This window comes from Miniopterus schreibersii (genome assembly GCF_964146895.1).
Source record: "Miniopterus schreibersii genome assembly, chromosome: 1".
NCBI classification, from domain to species: domain Eukaryota; kingdom Metazoa; phylum Chordata; class Mammalia; order Chiroptera; family Miniopteridae; genus Miniopterus; species Miniopterus schreibersii.
The window spans coordinates 122,448,696-122,460,807 of NC_138101.1; the positions used below are offsets into that span (position 1 = coordinate 122,448,696).

The following is a 12,112-nucleotide window of genomic DNA, read 5'->3' on the forward strand; positions in this document are numbered from 1 at the left end:
CAATGAATGGGTTACCAATGAGATCAAGGAAGAAATCAAACACTTCATAGAAAATAATGAAAATGAACAGACAACAACCCAAAATCTATGGGACACAGCGAAAGCAGTCCTGAGAGGAAAATGCATAGTATTACAGGCCTATCTCAAGAAACAAGAAAAAGATCTAATGAACCATCTAACACAACAACTAAAAGAACTAGAACGAGAACAGCAAGAAAAGCCCCGAGGAAGTAGAAGGAACGAAATAATAAAGATCAGAGCAGAAATTAATGACATTGAAACTAAAAAAAAATACAAAAAAATCAATGAAACCAAGAGCTGGTTCTTTGAAAACATAAATAAGATTGATGCACCTTTAGCCAGACTCACCAAGAAACAAAGAGAGACAACCCAAATAAATAAAATCAGAAATGAAAGAGGCGAAACAACAACTGACCCAATAAAAATACAAAGGATTGTAAGAAAATATTATGAGTCACTATATGCCAATAAACTGGATAACATGGGTGAAATGGACAAATTCCTAAAAGCATACAACCTTCCAAAGCTGAATCAAGAAGAGGCAGAAAGCCTGAATAGGCCGATAACAACTAATGAAATTGAAGCAGTAATCAAAAACCTCCCAATAAACAAAAGTCCTGGACCAGATGGATTTATAGGTGAGTTTTATCAAACATTCATAGAAGAATTAACACCTATTCTATTCAAACTATTCCAGAAAATTAAAGAGGAGGGAAAATTCCCAAACACTTTTTTTGAGGCCAGATTCGTCCTAATCCCAAAACCAGATAAAGACACTACAAAGAAAATTACAGACCAATATCCCTGATGAACACAGATGCTAAAATCCTCACTAAAATACTAGCAAACCAGATCCAGCAATACATTAAAAAGATCATACACCACGACCAAGTGGGATTTATGCCGGGGATGCAAGGCTGGCACAACATCCGCAAATCAATAAACGTGATACATCACATAAACAAAATGAAGGACAAAAATCATATGATCATATCAATAGACGCAGAAAAAGCATTTGACAAAATCCAGCACCCATTTCTGATAAAAACTCTCAGCAAAGTGGGAATAGAGGGATCATACTTCAACATAATAAAGGCCATATATGACAGACCTACAGCCAACATCATACTCAACCGGCAAAAACTAAAACCATTTCCATTAAAAACAGGAACAAGACAGGGATGTCCACTTTCACCACTCTTATTCAACATAGTACTGGAAGTCCTCGCCATAGCCATTAGACAGGAAGAAAACATAAAAGGTATCCAAATTGGAAAGGAGGAAGTAAAACTGTCATTATCTGCAGATGACATGATATTGTACATAGAAAACTCTAAAGACTCTCTAAAAGTACTACTAGATTTGATAAACGAATTTGGCAAGGTAGCTGGATAGAAAAATTAACATTCGAAAATCAGTGGCATTCTTATATACCAACAATGAACTTTCAAAGAGAGAAACTAAAAAAAAAAATACCATTTACCATTGCAACTAAAAAAAAACGATACCTAGGTATAAACTTAACCAAGGATGTAAAAGACCTGTACTCGGAAAACTACGTGACACTGGAAAAAGAAATAGAGGAAGATTTAAACAAGTGGAAGACTATACCATGCTCATAGATTGGAAAAATTAGTATCATTAAAATGTCCATACTACCCAAAGCAATTTATACATTCAATGCAATTCCTATTAAAATACCAATAGCATATTTCACAGATCTAGAACAAACATTTCGAAAATTTATATGGAACCAAAAAAGACCCCGAATAGCTGCAGCCATCTTGAGAAAAAAGAACAGAGTGGGAGGGATCACGTTGCCAGACATCAAACTGTACTACAAAGCCATTGTAATCAAAACGGCCTGGTATTGGTACGACAACAGACATATAGATCAATGGACCAGAACAGAGTCCCCAGAAATAGACCCATGCCATTATGGTCAGTTAATATTTGACAAAGGAGGCAAAAGCATACATTGGAGTAAAGCCAGTCTCTTCAATAAGTGGTGCTGGGAAAATTGCACAGATAAATGCAAAAAAATGAAACTAGACCACCAACTTTCACCATACACAAAAATGGATAAAAGACTTAAATGTAAGTCACGAAACCATAAAAATCCTGGAAGAAAAATAGGCAGTAAAGTCACAGACATCCCACATAGTGGAATTTTCACTGATACATTTCCTAGGGCAAGAGAAACAAAAGAAAAAATAAACATATGGGACTACATCAAACTAAAAAGCTTCTGCACAGCAAAAGAAAACAGCCTCAAAATACAAAGGAACCCCCGGTCTAGGAAAACATATTTGGAAGGATGTATCTGATAAGGGGCTAATTTCCAAAGTGTACAAAGAACTCAGCAAGAGGAAGACAACCAACCCAATTAAGAAATTCGTAAAGGACCTGAATAGACACTTCTCCAAAGAGGACATATAGATGACCAAGAGACATATGAGAAAATGCTCAACGTCGCTAATCATCAGGGAGATGCAAATTAAAACCACAATGAGGTATCACTTCACACCTGTCAGAATGGCTCCATCAACAAATCAACAAATGACTTGTGCTGGCAAGGGTGTGGAGAAAGGGGATCCCTAGTACACTGCTGGTGGGAATGCAGACTGGTGCAGCCACTATGGAAAACAGTATAGAGGTTCCCCCCAAAATTAAAATGGAGCTGCCTTTTGACCCAGTGATCCCACTCCTAGGAATGTATCCTAAGAATCCTGAAACACTATCAGAAAGAATATATGCACCCCTATGTTCATAGCAGCGCAGTTTACAATAGCTAATATCTGGAAACAGCCCAAGTGCCCATCAGCAGATGAGTGGATAAAAAAGCTGTGGGATATATACACCATGGAATACTACACAGCTGTAAAGAAGAAGGATCTCGTACCCTTTGGGACAGTATGGATGGACCTGGAGAATATTATGCTGAGTGAAATAAGCCAGGCAGAGAAAGACAAACATCACATGATCTCACTTATATGCAGAATCTAAAGAACTTAATAAACTGATGAACAGAATAGATTTAATGACATGGAAGCATAGATCAGACTGACGAATGTCATAGGGAGGGAGAGGCGTGGGTGGGTAGAGGGGGAGAGAGTAACCAAAGAATTTATGTGCATCTATGCACAACCCAAGGACACGGACAACAGTAGGGAGAGGGACGGGGGAGGGGGGTTGGATGGGGTGGAACGGGTCATTGGGGAGATAAAGGGACATTTGTAATATTTTAAATTAAAAAAATAATAATTAAAATAATTTAAAAAAATAAAAAGGAAATTATATGTGATGAGAAATATTTACTTTAATGTTATTTTTTCAATGAAATCAGACTAAGAGTTTATCATGGCAATTGCCAAATAAAACTCAACTTAAAGTTTTAAACTTCACAATTAATTTATTAAACTTGATAATTTAAAATGTAAAAAGATACATTAAATTGAGCACTTAGATTGGTAGATTACCCGCAACTTTTGCAAAAAAATTTAATTCTCAAGGTTATAAATCTTCCTTTTCTGTTTCAAGGAATTACATATGGTCACGAAGAAAATAACAGTGTAGGCAGGTTACCTAATATGTGTATTTCAAATAACACAACAAAGAGTTTATGGAATTCCTATGTAATACTTATAAGTTTTTTTCAAGTAATGCAATGTGAGGAATTATTACTTTAACAGATGGTTTCAATGTTTCAAATTAACATCTTTCAACATGATATTGCTAAGATAATTGTAGGCAGTCTAACATTAAAATACCCTACTAACAACTAAAATTTTAAAAAATTAAGGTAAAATTTTCTTATCAAAGGTTATTCTGGCCTGGCTGGCATGGCTCAGTGGTTGAGCATGACCTATAAATCAGGAGGTCACATGCCGGGGTTGCAGGCTCGATTCCCAATAGGGGGTGTGCAGGAGGCAGTGGATCAATGCCTCTCATCATTGATGTTTCTCTCTCTCTCCCCCTCTCCCTTCCTCTCTCTGAAATCAATAAAAAATATATAATTTATTTAAAAATATATATTTTTTATATAAATAAAAAGGTTATACTAAATCCTTGGCATATGAATTTAGCATTCAGACTATAAATAATTTATGTGATTATCCTTAAAAGTACATAATATATAGTAATTGATCATTTTCCTGATGAACGGGAATCATGTTTGGTAAGTATGCCAGGTCTGACATATAGGGCACAAGTGAGCCACTTAGCATTTGAATCTCAATTTTGCTTTGCTAAATTATACTTTAAAATTGAAGTCAGTAATAGTCATTTGGAGAAAAATAAAACTTTAATAAAAATCAACAAATGATTATTTTGAGATTTGAAAGCTTAAATAGAAACAAAGTAACTTTCAATACAAACATAAATTTGGAAAGAGAAAACGCCAATACTTGCATTTCTCTATTTGTATTCATTTAAAAGTCTCAGAAAAGCCCAAGCTGGTTTTTCCCAGTGGTTAGAGCCTTGGCCCTCGGACTGAAGGGTCCAAGGTTTGATTCTGGCCAAGGGCACATACCTTGGTTGCAGGCTTTATCCCTGGTGCCGGGAGGCAACCAATAGATGTGTCTCTCTCACATCAATGTTTCTCTCTCCCTTTCACTCTCTCTGAAAAGCGATGGAAAAAATATCCTCAGGTGATGATATAAATAAATACATAAATAAATAAATAAATAAACAAATAAATAATAAATAAATAATAAAAGTCTCAGAAAATACTTATCACAGATATCAAAGATCAACTACATTATAATTTAGTCTCAGCTAGATTATATAGAGCAAGGACAGTAAACTTTTTATGTAAAGGGTCAGATAGCATTTTAGGTTTTGCCACATGTTCTCTGTCACAGCTACTAAACTCTACCTTTGTTGCACAAAAACATCCATAGGTAATATATACATGAACAGGTGTGGTTGTCTTCCAATAAAACTTTATTTACAAAAGTAGGAGGAAGGCTAAATTTACACCACAGGTCCTTTACTTTGTTGGTCCCTGAATAGAGCACTGAAAAATGAGACCAGATTTTTTGTTTGTTTTTAAAATATGTCTTTATTGATTTCAGAGAGAGGGAGAGAGAGAAAGAAACATCAGTGATGAGAGTCATTGATTGGCTGCCTCCTGCACGCCCCCTACTGGGGATCAAGTCCACAACCTGGGCATGTGCCCTGACCAGGAATTGAACCACAATCTCCTGGTTCATAGGTTGATGCTCAACTGCTGAGCCATGCCAGCTAGGTGAGACCAGGTTTTTTATGTTAACACATTGTAAGTGCCAATTCAGTATATTTGACATATTTTTCTGAGCTGGATCATTCAATGTCTAGCTAAAGATTATTCATAAAATAAAGTGGTTTTCAGAAAGTTAAATTCAGCCCTACAGTCAGTATATCACTTACTTTATCACTTAAAGAAAACATAAAAATTAGACAAAAAATAGGCCTTTAAGAAAAAAAGACAATATAAAACAGTTATATAAGGCATTCAATTTTTATGTAAAACGCCTTTTTAGGTTTAAGATTTACTAGCAGCATGTACAACGTATAAAGTTTTACTGGTTTCATAAAGACTTAAAGTAATAGTGTTATATGAAATATAGCTAAGAAAGTATAAATTAGATATCAATATGAGATTTACAATTATACACAAGAATCTCAACCTTTTTTAAACTCTAAATTATGCCTGCAACATTCTAACTCGACATAGTCATGATAATTAGTAAGAATTTTGCTGAAGTAAATGTCCATGGGCTCAAGTTTCAATTGATTTCCTATACCATGCAAATTCTGACTGACAACCTTGCACTCTAAGTGAAAAGACCCGTGCATGAAATGTCACATTTCTTGATTTATCCCTAAATCACTCAATATCATGTCTTTCCTTTCCAAACCTACAGTCATTCACCTTGCTCAATGGAAAGAAGCTAAAATTTGGTGTGGAATGCTAAAAGAACTAGTGATCAGCTAATCAGAAAATTCTGAATTGTTTGCTTTATGCTCGGCCTCATTTTTACACAGTGCCATCCTTAGTACGTTAAAGAATTCACCAACAATAACAGAGCGACTGAAACAATATACTGTGATCTCAAGGGTTGGAATATACATATGCAAACATGTCTATATTAGTATGCATATGCAAGTCATTTTAACTTCAGTCCTTTTGGCTTTTTTCCTATTTTTAGATAAAAGGAAAAAAGGAGAAAGCACTAAACATTCAAGGGGAAAGAGAATGCAGAGAAGTGGCAGAATAATAAGACAAAACAGACATTAAACATAAAGATGCAAAGAGATCAGAGTGGTTAAGAAAAGAGAAAAAAGACTAAAGAAATCTGAAGATTATAGGAAGCAAAAAATAGGGAATTAAAACAAAAGAGATGTGAAATAATTTATATATAATTTCAACCTATACTCCAAATGTGCTTTCCATCAAGCAAAGCTCAATTATAAACTGGTTTTATCTTAACAAGGATTTAGTCTAAATGCACCACTGAAAGTCCAGAACCTAGACTTCAGCTAAGTAGAAAGAAACCTGTACAGTGCCATTTAAAGCTATGCTGACATACTTGTCTTCCTTGTTGTTGTTTTCCTTATTTACAGTTTTTCCTGATCCTCCACATGTACCCCAAAATAATAATTCATGAAGAGATGACTCTAAACTGCTCCTAGGAAGCAAAAGTTCTTCATATCAGTTAACATTATTTTAAGTATTTATGTAATATTTACTTAATGTCTTCTTCCTAAGTGGGGACTATAATGCTGTGCTCTGAGCAAACAGAACTGAACCAGACACATAGTATACGAACATACAGAAATCTTAAAATTAACAAGAAAATGAACAACCTAATTTGAAAAGCTGATCGAATATATAGACACTTTAGTAAAGAAGATATAAAGGTGGCAAATAAACATAAAAAAAGATGCTCAATATCATTTGCCACTAGAGAATGGTTAACATCCAAAACAAAAAACAAAACACACACACACAAACAAGAGTTCCAAGTACTGGTAAGAATGGAAAGCGGCAAGAACTCTGATTTATTGCTGATAGGAATACAAAATGGTACTGTGGAAAAGGGTTCAGCAGTTTCTTGTCAAGTTAATAGATCTAACATATGTTAAAATCATTGCTACTAGTTTTAGCCAACTAATTTGAAAACATACATGCACACAAAAACTGTATGCAAAGGCTTACAGCAACTTTATTCAAAATCACCAAAAATTAAAAAAAAAATCACCAGATTAACTAATCCTAGGATAGAATGCCAACTATGAATAAGAACCTGACTACATTACAAATATATGGTATAACCTCACTTCAGGAGGTAGGGGGAACAAAAGAGCCAACCTAAATAATTTTGGGAAGTGGTATTTTGACTGAAAACTATAAGACTCTACTAAGAAAACTATACATAGACAGCGTACTCTGGTTGGTAAAGTTGTTTCTCATGGAGATATGGGTTAATGATTCTGAAAGAGTTATAACGTATACCAGGGTAGAACAAATACATGAGTAAATGGATGGTGCAGGGTGGGAGTCAGGTTTCTTACTGTTAGAAAAATTACACATAAGGAAAAAGGGGAAAGCTAGAATGAACTGGATTAGAATCAGGGACAGCCTGGCCGGGCGTGGCTCAGCGGTTGAGCGTCGACCTAGGATCCAGGCAATTGGGGTTCGATTCCCGGTCAGGGCACATGCCCGGGTTGCAGGCTAGCCGATCAATGACTCTCTCATCACTGATGTTTCTATCTCTCTCTCTCCCTCTCCTTTCCTCTCTCTGAAGTCAATAAAGATATATTAAAAAAAAAGAAAAGAATCAGGAACATCAGAATAAATTTAGGTTTAGCTTAATTAAGATACAGATGAATAGATACAACATTACAGTTATGTGTGTATACATACATCCGTTAGTCTACATACATACATTTCCTAGCTCTTTCTTCTGATTGGGCCTAGAAGTAGTCACACCCAGCAACAAGGAGCACACCTGGCATCAAGATCTTGGTCTCTAATACCATTTTCCAATAAAGGGAATCAGGTCTTCTTGGAGGAATGGCTGATTCTGGAGGTGGGGGGAGTATATCTCTAGACATCCCTATAAAACATAACCCCCAAAGCATCCTGAAGTGCTAGAAAGAAAGAAAGTGCTCAAAAATCAAGAAGATAAGTACACGTCAAAGGGATACGGACATCAACTGAAAGAGTTCCCAATGGCTAAAGATGGAATGCTCCATGTACCAAAACAAATAACAGTATCAGATTATAAATCAATATCCACGAGTCCATATGACATAAATATGGGAGCAGAAGGAGCAGAGAATTACAAATAATTTATGTAGACATTCTCCCCTGGGGAAAGCAGAGCTCTAGTAACCAACCTCCTTCCTCCTCTTTCCTTGAGTAAGGGTTGCACTTAAGTGATTTGCTGCTAAGAGTAGAGTATGAAAGGAAAATGTGGGTGAATAATTTTTAGTGGAGAGGCGAGCACTGCCTCGAACAGGTGATGAAGATTAGCATCATCATTTGTAAGTCATGTTGATAACATATAACTATGAAATAATCTGATGAGAATGGCACTTCACTCCTGTACCCTCTTGTCCTAATAAAACAATACCTCAGTCTAACAATGAAAAAGACTTCAGAAAAACCCAAATGGAGACATTCTATAAAATAGCCGACCAGTACTCCTGAAAACTGCCAAGGTCATCAAAAACAAAGAAAGTCTGAGAAAATGTCACAGCAGAGAAGGCAAAGGAGACATAGCAACTGAATGTATATGAAATTCTTGATAGAACCTTGAAACATAAAAAGGACACAAGAGAAAAATTAGTGACATCTGAATAAAGGGTGGAGTTTAGTTGAGAGTTATGGAACGATGTTGCTTTCTCCTCTGCGGTGTGTACCATAGTATGTAAGATAACAATAAGGGAAACTGGGTAAGGGTTATGAAGGACCTCTCTGTACTAATTCTGGAACTTTTCTGTAAAACTTTTCTGTATTCTTTTAAAAAAAGTTTATTGGAAAAAAAGTCCAAATAAATGGGGCAGAGTGAGATCTGAACACAAAAATCTACTTATCCCATCATATAGCCAAATGAACAGTCAGTAAAAATGCAACAGTAAAGGAAACAGAATATTATATAGTAATTTTTTTTTAAGTAGGCACAGGGTAGAGGGTGGAGAAATGATGACTTTGGCCAGGTCTACCCAACTTTCCCTTTTACACATGAACACAGGTATAAGAAGAGAAAACTCTACAAATCCTGAGAATTTTTCACTAATAACACACAGCTTGGAAATAACCTGAGAGACCAATGAGTTGAGTAGATAGCCCAAAGAAAAGTAAAAAATGTCCTTCCTGAGTAGAAGTCTGCATTACTGAAGAATCATTATAGAAGAAGCAAGAATCATCAGGGTTGGCCAAGGAAAATTCACCAGTACCATATAAAAACAAAGAAAAGTTCTTGACAATTTAAGCATGAGGAAGATGACGAGACATAACATGTCAACTATGAATAATACACCACAAACACATGACAAAACACCACACAAAAGAGACAAAGTTCATAATATAAAAAGGTAACAAAATCCAGGGGAAGAAGAAAATTTTCCTCCCAGGCATTTTAGAAGAACACAATAAGAACATGACTTCAATTTAAAAAGTTCAAAGAGAAAATGCAAAAGCAAAAGTGGGAATAAAAAGGGAAATTAAAAAAATTAAAGAAACAAGTTGAGAACCATAAGTAAATAAACAAACAATTCAATAAATGAACCAGAAATTGCAGGAAAGGGAAAAGTAAAAATTGAATTTTCTAACATAAAGGAAAGGTTTGAGGTTATCACAGTAAATGCAGAGAAAAAGAGGGATTAAAATAATTACTGAACAGATAAAAGATAAGGGCAAAAGTGCCCCTTAATAAGAATAACTGGAATTTCTAAAATAGAAAAGCTATAGGTTTTAATTAAAAAATAGAATAAAATAGAAAACCTAAAAAACAGAATAGAAAATCTACAAACCTAAAATTTCCATGAAATAAAGGAAGAATCAAATAGTCCTCAGAAAGGTTAGCTGTGGATCCAAAAATATTACTATAGACTAATCAACACAAACATCCTGATTCAGTTCTTCTACTTCAAGAATAAAGAAAGAATCCTGCCCGGCCGGGCGTGGCTCAGCGGTTGAGCGTCGACCTGAGATCCAGGCGATCGGGGTTCGATTACTGGTCAGGGCACATGCCTGGGTTGCAGGCTCGATCAATGACTCTCTCATCATTGATGTTTCTATCTCTTTCTCCCTCTCCTTTCCTCTCTCTGAAATCAATAAAGATATAGTTAAAAAAATAAAAGAAAGAAAGAATCCTTCAGATATTCAGGCAGAAAAGAACAAGTAACCTCAAGGGAGGAAAAAAAAAAATCTGATTAATCTCAGACTTTTCAGCCACACTCAATGCCAGAAAAAAAAATTTTTTTTACAATGTTTAGAATGAAAAGTATTTAACCCAAGAATTTTATTCATAACCAGTTTGAATATATGGATACCACATAACCAATCTGGGGCATGTTAAATCAGAGAAATGAGCCTTCCCTCAAAAACCTGTTTGAAAACAGAAATTCTGTTACCCTCAGGAATTCCCCACAATAAAAAACTCAAGCATAAAAATGCCATTTATGATAAAAGTGCCAGTGTTGATTATTCAGTCCTTTTTTAAAATATGTTTTTATTGATTTCAGATAAAGGAAGGGAAAGGGAGAGAGAAATAGAAATATTAATGATGAGAGAGTCATTGATTGGCTGCCTCCTGCACGCCCCCTACTGGGGATCAAGCCCGCAACCTGGGCATGTGCCCTGACAAGGAATCGAACCATGACCTCCTGGTTCATAGGTTGACACTCAACCACTGAGCCATGTGGGCCAGGTATTCAATCCTTTTAAAGATTATGATTAAACAACAAAGGGGCACTTTGGCTGTAGAATATAATACAACTTTTACAAAAATTTTAGAAGAATGATAAAGCAAAAGAAAACAGGAGTTTAAAATTACTTATTTCATAGCTGAGGGTCAAATATTGTTTACGTGAAACTGCATGTTTCCAAAAACTAAAAAAAAACCCTGACAAATCCAACACTTTAATGTTTTTCAGACTCTTTTCTTAAATTGAGATGGCTCCTTAGGGAATTATATCTTACTGAAAGAAAACATTGAAAGAAATTTAACAATTTCTTCAGTTTCACTTCAATTAATTAGTACTCCTAAATTCTCATATAGCACTTGCTACAAGCCAGGTACTTTTTAATATTTATTAAATCATTTAGTCTTCATAATAACCTCTATAAAACAGACACTATTTACTCATTTTGTAGACAAAAAAACTGAGTCCCAGAGACTAATCTGTCCATGGCTGTACAGTTAGGAAGCAATAGAGCCAAGATTCAAAGACAGATGCAGGGCTCCTAACCTCTACACTGTGTCTCTCAAATGAAACAGCATGTAGAGAATGTTTTGATTTTTACCAAATTAATTGTATGTATGCATCCATTCTACAACCAACTATCCATCTTTCCAGATAATAGTGTTTAAATATATAAGCAAAGAGAAATGTTTGGAATTATGTTTCCCTATTAAGATAGTTATCTGGGAGAAGAAAGTGTAGCATTTAGGTAAACTTTTTTGTACCTTTATTTGTATTTTCTCTACCAGTCTTCAAAAAAAAAAAAAGCCATTAATCTAAACAAAAAACAAATCATATTACCTAATCACAACTTGAATACTGTCCTGTTAATTATTTAATGATTATTGTCTCTCTAATGAGCCATGTTTTAATCAGGACTTTACTGTGATCCCTCACAGAGCCTAGTACAATGTTGAACAGAGCAAACACACAGTAAGTATACTGATGGATCATAAAATATTATATTACAGCATTTCATCTATCTGACCAGTAACACATTTCTAGATGCTGTAGTGTCTTTCTACCCAAAGTGGACCCTTTAAAATAGCGTCATCTGTATCACCTGGGAGCTTGAAAAAGCAGAACATCAGGCTCCACTCCAGACTTACTGAATGAGAATCTGAATTTTAACAAG

At 35.2% G+C, this 12,112-nt stretch overlaps 1 protein-coding gene across 4 annotated transcripts in view; it reads right to left on the bottom strand.

Annotated features, from left to right (window-relative positions):
• MIPOL1 (mirror-image polydactyly 1) overlaps positions 1 to 12,112 on the bottom strand; it is a 270,347-nt gene that overhangs the window by 193,241 nt on the left and 64,994 nt on the right. The gene's annotated exons all lie outside the window — the stretch shown is intronic.